Below are 7,500 nucleotides of genomic sequence, written 5' to 3' on the forward strand. Positions count from 1 at the left end.
AAGAAAAAAGAACTTCAACATTAGCGGAACAAAGAACGAGAAGAATTAAGGAGCTGCCGTTGCAAAGGCGAAAGCTCCGCACCTACATCTACATCTACCACTAATGGCCACCGGGATACGTGTCTTATTTAATGATTTCCGAGGCCCCTGGCGGTCATGGGGGGCGGTGAACAGTGCCTGGTGAGCCCTGTGGCATTGGTGCATGTGTGTGTGGAGTGCCATTGTGTAGTTATTAGTATTCATATGATTTTTGAGAGGGTAATTGTGTGTGTGTGTGTGTGTGTGGTATTTATTTTAATATTTAATTCATTCTATCGGTTGTGTAAGGGGACTGGCACCGGAGTAGGGCTAGTTTTTATTATTTTTGTTATGTTCAAGAGGTAAACTTGTGTGTGTGTGAGAGAGAGAGTGTCTAGTATTTATTTAATCTATTTGACTCATTCTCTCGGCTCTGTAAGGGGACTGGCACCGGAGTAGGGCTAGTTTTTATTATTTTTGTCATTTTTATGTTCCTCCTTAGCCAAGAATCTTAAAGATACAAAAAATAAATCAATAAAAAAGGTTTCTCCAGTCCTCTCATGCTAAAATGACCGTAATCTAATTTTTAATCCCCGGGGGTTGTGTGGATGGCCTGGGGGTGATGGGGGCTGGCAGGGTGATGGGGGCTCGTGGGTCACAAGAGGGGCTTTTCTCCCTTATGCAGTCTTCTCATATGCTAAAATGACCCTAATCTACTTTTTAATCCCCTGGGGTTGTGTGGCTGGCCTGGGGGGTGACGAGGGGCTTGCGGGGGTGACAGGAGGGGGGCTATTCTCCCCTTTACCTCTTGGTTGTCCTTTTCCAGTCCTCTCTTATGCTAAAAAGACCTTAACCAAATATTTTATCCCCAGGGGTCATGTTGCTTGTGTGGCCGGTGTGAATGTGACCGGGGGCTTGGCAGGGATGACTGGGGGCTTGGCAAGGGTGGCAGGGGGGGCGAGATACAGCCAATACCCCCCGGCGTACATGCCCTCAAAACTGCAGGAGATGGAGGACAGCGGGGAGATGAAGGAATTTGAGTAGCGGGCGGTCCGAGCGGCCCACAGCACCCACACCACCTCTGTACTCCACCACCCGCTTGTCAGGTGTGTGTGTGTGTGTGTGTGTGTGTGTGTGTGTTTTGTCTCTCTCTCTCTCTCTCTCTCTCTCTCTCTCTCTCTCTCTCTCTCTCTCTCTCTCTCTCTCTCCACAGCCTGCTTACAAAAGGGAAAAAATTGTATTGTGAGTAAATATTATCTTTAATTATCTCACTTTTTCATTTTTGTCTGTCTGTCTGTATGTCTCATTATTATTATTATTATTATTATTATTATTTTTATTATTATTATTATTATTATTGTTATTATTATTATCATCATCATCATCATTATTATTATTATTATTATTATTGTTATTGTGTGTGTGTGTGTGTGTGTGTGTTTAGGTAGTTGTAGTTTTCCAGGGCCTGGGCTTTATGGTGGTATGGCCCTGTCTCCATATCTACACTTATCCAATCTTACTTTAAAAGTGTGCACTCTCGTTGCAGACACTACTTCTTCATTTAAACTGTTCCACGTCTCAATACATGTTTGCGGGAAACTATATTTTTTAACATCTCTCAGACATCTTCCCTTCCTCAGCTTCTTACTATGCGATCTTGTGCTTCTAGTGTCATATTCTTCACTATTTTTTAACATCTCTCAGACATCTTCCCTTCCTCAGCTTCTTACTATGCAATCTTGTGCTTCTAGTGTCATATTCTTCACTATTTTTTAACATCTCTCAGACATCTTCTCTTCCTCAGCTTTTTACTATGCGATCTTGTGCTTCGGATGTCATATTCTTCTCTCAGGATCAGTTTCTCATTATCCACTTGGTCCATTCCGTTGATCAATTTATAAAGTTGTATCAGGTCTCCTCTCCCTTCTTTGTTCCAGGGTTGGTAGATCCATAGCCTTTAGTCTCTCCTCATATGTCATCCCTTCAAATTCTGGAACCATTCTTGTAGCCATTTTTTGTAGTCTCTCCAATTTCCTTATGTGTTTCTTTTTATGAGGGGTCCACACTACTCCTGCATATTCCAATCTGGGTCTTATTATAGTACTTATCAATTTGTTGATCATTTCTTTGTCCATGTAGTGAAATGGTACTACTCCAATATTCTCTCTTGTATTCTATCAACTATTCTAGAATAGAAACTCAATCAATTAGTTACACAATTAGTTACTATGCGATCTTGTGCTTCTAGTGTCATATTCTTCACTATTTTTTAACATCTCTCAGACATCTTCCCTTCCTCAGCTTCTTACTATGCAATCTTGTGCTTCTAGTGTCATATTCTTCACTATTTTTTAACATCTCTCAGACATCTTCTCTTCCTCAGCTTTTTACTATGCGATCTTGTGCTTCGGATGTCATATTCTTCTCTCAGGATCAGTTTCTCATTATCCACTTGGTCCATTCCATTGATCAATTTATAAAGTTGTATCAGGTCTCCTCTCTCCCTTCTTTGTTCCAGGGTTGGTAGATCCATAGCCTTTAGTCTCTCCTCATATGTCATCCCTTCAAATTCTGGAACCATTCTTGTAGCCATTTTTTGTAGTCTCTCCAATTTCCTTATGTGTTTCTTTTTATGAGGGGTCCACACTACTCCTGCATATTCCAATCTGGGTCTTATTATAGTATTTATCAATTTGTTGATCATTTCTTTGTCCATGTAGTGAAATGGTACTACTCCAATATTCTCTCTTGTATTCTATCAACTATTCTAGAATAGAAACTCAATCAATTAGTTACACAAGACCGTCTTTTTCTAAAACCAAATTGGCTCTTTGATATTAATTTGTTGTGTTGAAGGAAGTCGATCCTTTGTTTGTTTGACACATCTTGCATATTAACACTAGTTAGTGATACCGGTCTGTAATTTAATGGTTCTTCCTTTCTTCCGCTCTTATATATGGGAACCACCTCACCTCTTTTCCATTCTACTGGTAGGTACTGTTCCATTTTCTATTGAGCATTTTATGATGTATATAGAACTTGCTAGTTCTTCCCTACATTCTTTCAGTATTCTGCCTGAGACTTCATCCGGTCCCATTGCCTTCTCTTCATCCAGTTCCTTCATTAACTCTTTTATTTCAAGCTTGGTTACTTTAATCTCTTTCATATACACTGTCTCTCTATTACCCTGTGGCCTTTCAAATTTGGATTCCTTAGTAAACACCTCCTGGAATTTATTATTTAATAGTTCTGCCATACTTTTTGGGTCTTCCACCATTCCGTTCTCTCCTTTTAACCTTTCTATTGTTTCTCTTTGCCTAGTTTTTCCATTTATGAATCTATAGAACAATTTTGGTTGGTTTCGAACTTCTTTTCCTCTTCCTTCCTCACCTTAACATATTCATTTCTCACTGCCTTGAAGTTTTCCTTAATTGCTGGATTTCTATTTCTCCTCCACCTTTTCCATGGTCCATCTCTTTTCTCCTTTGCCCTAGCACACCTTGCATTAAACCAATCTTTCTTTCCTTCTTCTTTAGGTCTATATTTCGGGACATATTCCCTGACTCCTGTTTTGTATATTTCCAAAAATAAGTTATATTTGTCTTGCATTGTCTCTGAGTTTTCCATCTCCTCCCAGTCTACGTTTTTAAAATAGTTCTTGAGATTCTCAATATCAGCCTTTCTGTAATTTCTGTGTGTGTGTGTGTGTGTGTGTGTGTATTTACCTAATTGTATTTACCTAATTGTAACATACGGGAAAAGAGCTATGCTCGTGTTGTCCCGTCTCCATATCTATTAATGTCCAGCTTTTTCTTAAAATCATGAATATTCCTTGCGTTGACCACTTCCACGTCTAAACTATTCCATGCTTCCACCCTTCTATGAGGGAAGCTATATTTTTTCACATCTCTCCTATAAGTGGCCATTTTTAGTTTTTTCCCATGCCCTCTCGACATTCTTCCATTCCACATACACAGATCTTCCCTATCCATTTTTCCATGCCAATCATCACTCTGTATATTGCTATCAGGTCTCCCCTTTCTCTTCTGTTTTCCAGGGTTGGAAGTTGCATTCTTTTCAGTCTGTCTTCATAAGTCAAATCTCTTAAGTCAGGCACCATTTTCGTTGCAGCCCTCTGTACTTTCTCTAGTTTCCTTATGTGTTTCTTTAAGTTCGGAGCCCACTGTATTGTTGCATATTCAAGCCTCGGTCTTATCATTGCAGTAATTATTTTCTTCATCATTTCTTCATCTAGATATACGAACGCCACTCTTATGTTCCTCAATAAGTTCAATACTTCTCCAATTATTTTGTTTATATGTCTCTCTGGCGATAGGTCATTGGTAATTGTCACCCCAAGGTCTTTTTTTCATGACTGGTTTTATGTCTTCATTTCCTATCTTGTACATACTCCTGATTCTTCTTTCACTCTTGCCAAACTCTATTTTCTTGCATTTTGTCGTGTTGAACTCCATTTGCCATGTACAGCTCCATTTCCATATTCTGTCCAAGTCTTCCTGGAGTAGTTCGCAATCTTTGTCACATCTCACTTTTCGTAACAATTTTGCATCGTCTGCAAATAGGCTCACATAACTGGACACCCCATCCACCATGTCATTTATGTAGACTGCGAACATTACTGGTGCCAACACTGATCCCTGTGGAACTCCACTCTCCACCAATCCCCATTCTGATGGTCTGTCCTTAATTATTGTTCTCATTTCTCTTCCTACCAAAAGTCTTCCATCCATTTTAGTAAACTGCCATGCACTCCTCCTACCATTTCAAGTTTCCAGATCAGTCTCTGGTGTGGTACCTTATCAAAGGCCTTTTTTAAATCCAGATATATTCCATCAGCCCAACCATCTCTTTCCTGTATTACATCTATCACCCTCGAATAGTAACATATCAGGTTTGTCGTGCATGAACGCCCTTTCCTAAAACCAAATTGACACTCACAAAGTATGTCATTTTTCTCCAAGAAGTCTGTCCATCTAGTCTTCACCACCCTCTCACACATCTTAGCTACCACACTTGTAAGTGACACTGGTCTATAGTTCAATGGGTCTCTCTTGTTACCTGATTTATAGATTGGGACAATGTTAGCTCTTTTCCAGTCTTGGGGCACTACACCTTCCCTTAATGAGGCATCAATTACTTCACAAACTTTTTCTGCCAATTGCTCCCTGCATTCTCTTAAAATCCATCCTGATACCCCATCAGGTCCCACAGCTTTTCTCACTTCTAAACTCCCCATCATGTTCTTGATCTCCTCCACCGTTACTTGAAACTCCTTCATAATCCCTTTCTGTTCCATTACCAGTGGTTTGTCAAAAGCAGTCTCCTTTGTGAATACCTTCCGAAAGCATCCATTCATAGCCTCTGCCATTTCCTGGGATCTTCACTGCATACTCCATTTACTTCTAAACTTTCAATACTTTCTCTATTTTTGATGTTGTTGTTCACATGTCTGTAAAAAAGCCTTGGTTGGTCTTTACATTTATCAATTATATCCTTTTCTTGTTTCTTTCTTTCTTCTCTTCTAATCAACACATATTCATTTCTTGCTCTTTTGTAACTTTCCCACTGCTTAATCCGTCTTTTCCTTCTCCACCTCTTCCATGCATCCTCTTTTCTTGTTCTAGCCTTTTCACATCTATCGTTAAACCAGTCCTGCTTTCCAACTTCTCTATGTTGTCTTATTGGTACAAATTTTTTCTCACCTTCTTTGTATATTTTTATAAATTCCTTCCACTTTTCATTTGCTCCCTTAGCACTCTTGAATTTCATCCAATTTGTCTCTTGAAAGAATTTCTTTAGTGTGTGTGTGTGTGTGTGTGTGTGTGTGTGTGTGTGTGTGTGTGTGTGTCAGAATATTAAATTATCTTAACCAAACCTATTGTAATCATGTGTGTGTGTATTTACCTAGTTGTAGTTTTACAGGGCTTTACGCTGGTGTGGCCCCGTCTCCATATCTAGACTTATCAAATTTTTCTTTAAAACTATGTACACTCTTTGCTGACACCACTTCCTCACTCAAACTGTTCCAAGTCTCAACACATCTTTGCGGGAAACTAAATTTTTTAACATCTCTCAGACATTGTCCCTTCCTTAGTTTCTTACTATGCGATCTTGTGCTTCTAAAGTCATATTCTTCTCTCAGGATCAGTTTCTCATTATCCACTTCATCCATTCCGTTAATCAATTTATAAACTTGTATCAGATCCCCTCTCTCTCTTCTCTGCTCCAAGGTTGGTAGATCCATAGCCTTTAGTCTCTCCTCATATGCCATCCCTTTAAATTCTGGAACCATTCTTGTAGCCATTTTTGTAGTCTCTAATTTTCTTATGTGTTTCTTTTATGGGAGTCCACACAACTCCTGCATATTCCAATCTAGGTTTTATTTTAGTACTTATCAATTTCTTCATCATTTCCTTGTCCATATAGTGAAATGCTACTCCAATATTCCTTAGCAAATTATACGTCTCTGAAAATTCTATCAATATGGCTTACCGGTTGATTATTTTCTTCCATTGTCACTCCCAAGTCCTTTTCCTTTTTTACTTTTTCTAGTTCTACTCCATCTCCCATCTTATAGATTCCCATGGGTCGTCTTTCACTTTTTCCCATTTCCATGACATGGCTTTTGTCCACATTGAATTCCATCTCCCATTTTTTGCTCCATTTCCAGATCTTGTTTAAGTCTTGCTGTAGTATTTCACAATCCTCTTCTTGTTTAATGACTCTGCACAGTTTCGCATCGTCCGTAAACAGATTTATGTAGCTGTTCACTCCCTCTGGCATGTCATTTATATATACGAGAAAAGTATTGGTGCCAATACTGACCCCTGTGGCACTCCGCTGTCTACTGTTCTCCACTTGGACTTCATATCTTTAACTATCGTCCTTATTTCTCTCCCCCTTAAGTAATTCTTCATCCATCTCAATGTGCTTCCTTTTAAGCCACCCTTCTCCTCTAACTTCCATAGTAATCTTTCATGTGGCACTTTATCAAAAGCCTTTTTTAGATCTAAATAAATACAGTCAACCCATCCCTCTCTCTCTTGTACTTTATCAACTATTCTAGAGTAGAAACTCAATAAATTTGTTTGTGTGTGTGTGTGTGTGTGTGTGTGTGTGATTCACTGTTTAATCTGCTGCAGTCTCTGACGAGACAGCCAGACGTTACCCTACGGAACGAGCTCAGAGCTCATTATTTCCGATCTTGGGATAGGCCTGAGACCAGGCATACACCACACACCGGGACAACAAGGTCACAACTCCTCGATTTACATCCCGTACCTACTCACTGCTAGGTGAACAGGGGTTACACGTGAAAGGAGACACACCCAAATATCTCCACCCGGCCGGGGAGTCGAACCATGGTGCTCTGGCTTGTGAAGCCAGCACTTTAACCACTGAGCTACCGGGTGTGTGTGTGTATTTACCTAGTTGTATTTACCTAGTTGTAGTTTTACAGGG

General features: G+C 39.7%; 1 long non-coding RNA gene across 1 annotated transcript in view; it reads left to right on the top strand.

The window, feature by feature from the left end:
* LOC123505699 overlaps positions 1 to 7,500 on the top strand; it is an 8,176-nt gene that overhangs the window by 106 nt on the left and 570 nt on the right. Inside the window, exons 1-2 of the long non-coding RNA XR_006675239.1 lie at positions 1 to 180; positions 891 to 1,124. The exon at positions 1 to 180 is cut by the window's left edge and continues 106 nt beyond it. This is a non-coding gene — a long non-coding RNA (uncharacterized LOC123505699). The remainder of the gene's footprint in view (positions 181 to 890; positions 1,125 to 7,500) is intronic.

Source organism: Portunus trituberculatus, chromosome 18, assembly GCF_017591435.1.
Source record: "Portunus trituberculatus isolate SZX2019 chromosome 18, ASM1759143v1, whole genome shotgun sequence".
Taxonomy (NCBI): domain Eukaryota; kingdom Metazoa; phylum Arthropoda; class Malacostraca; order Decapoda; family Portunidae; genus Portunus; species Portunus trituberculatus.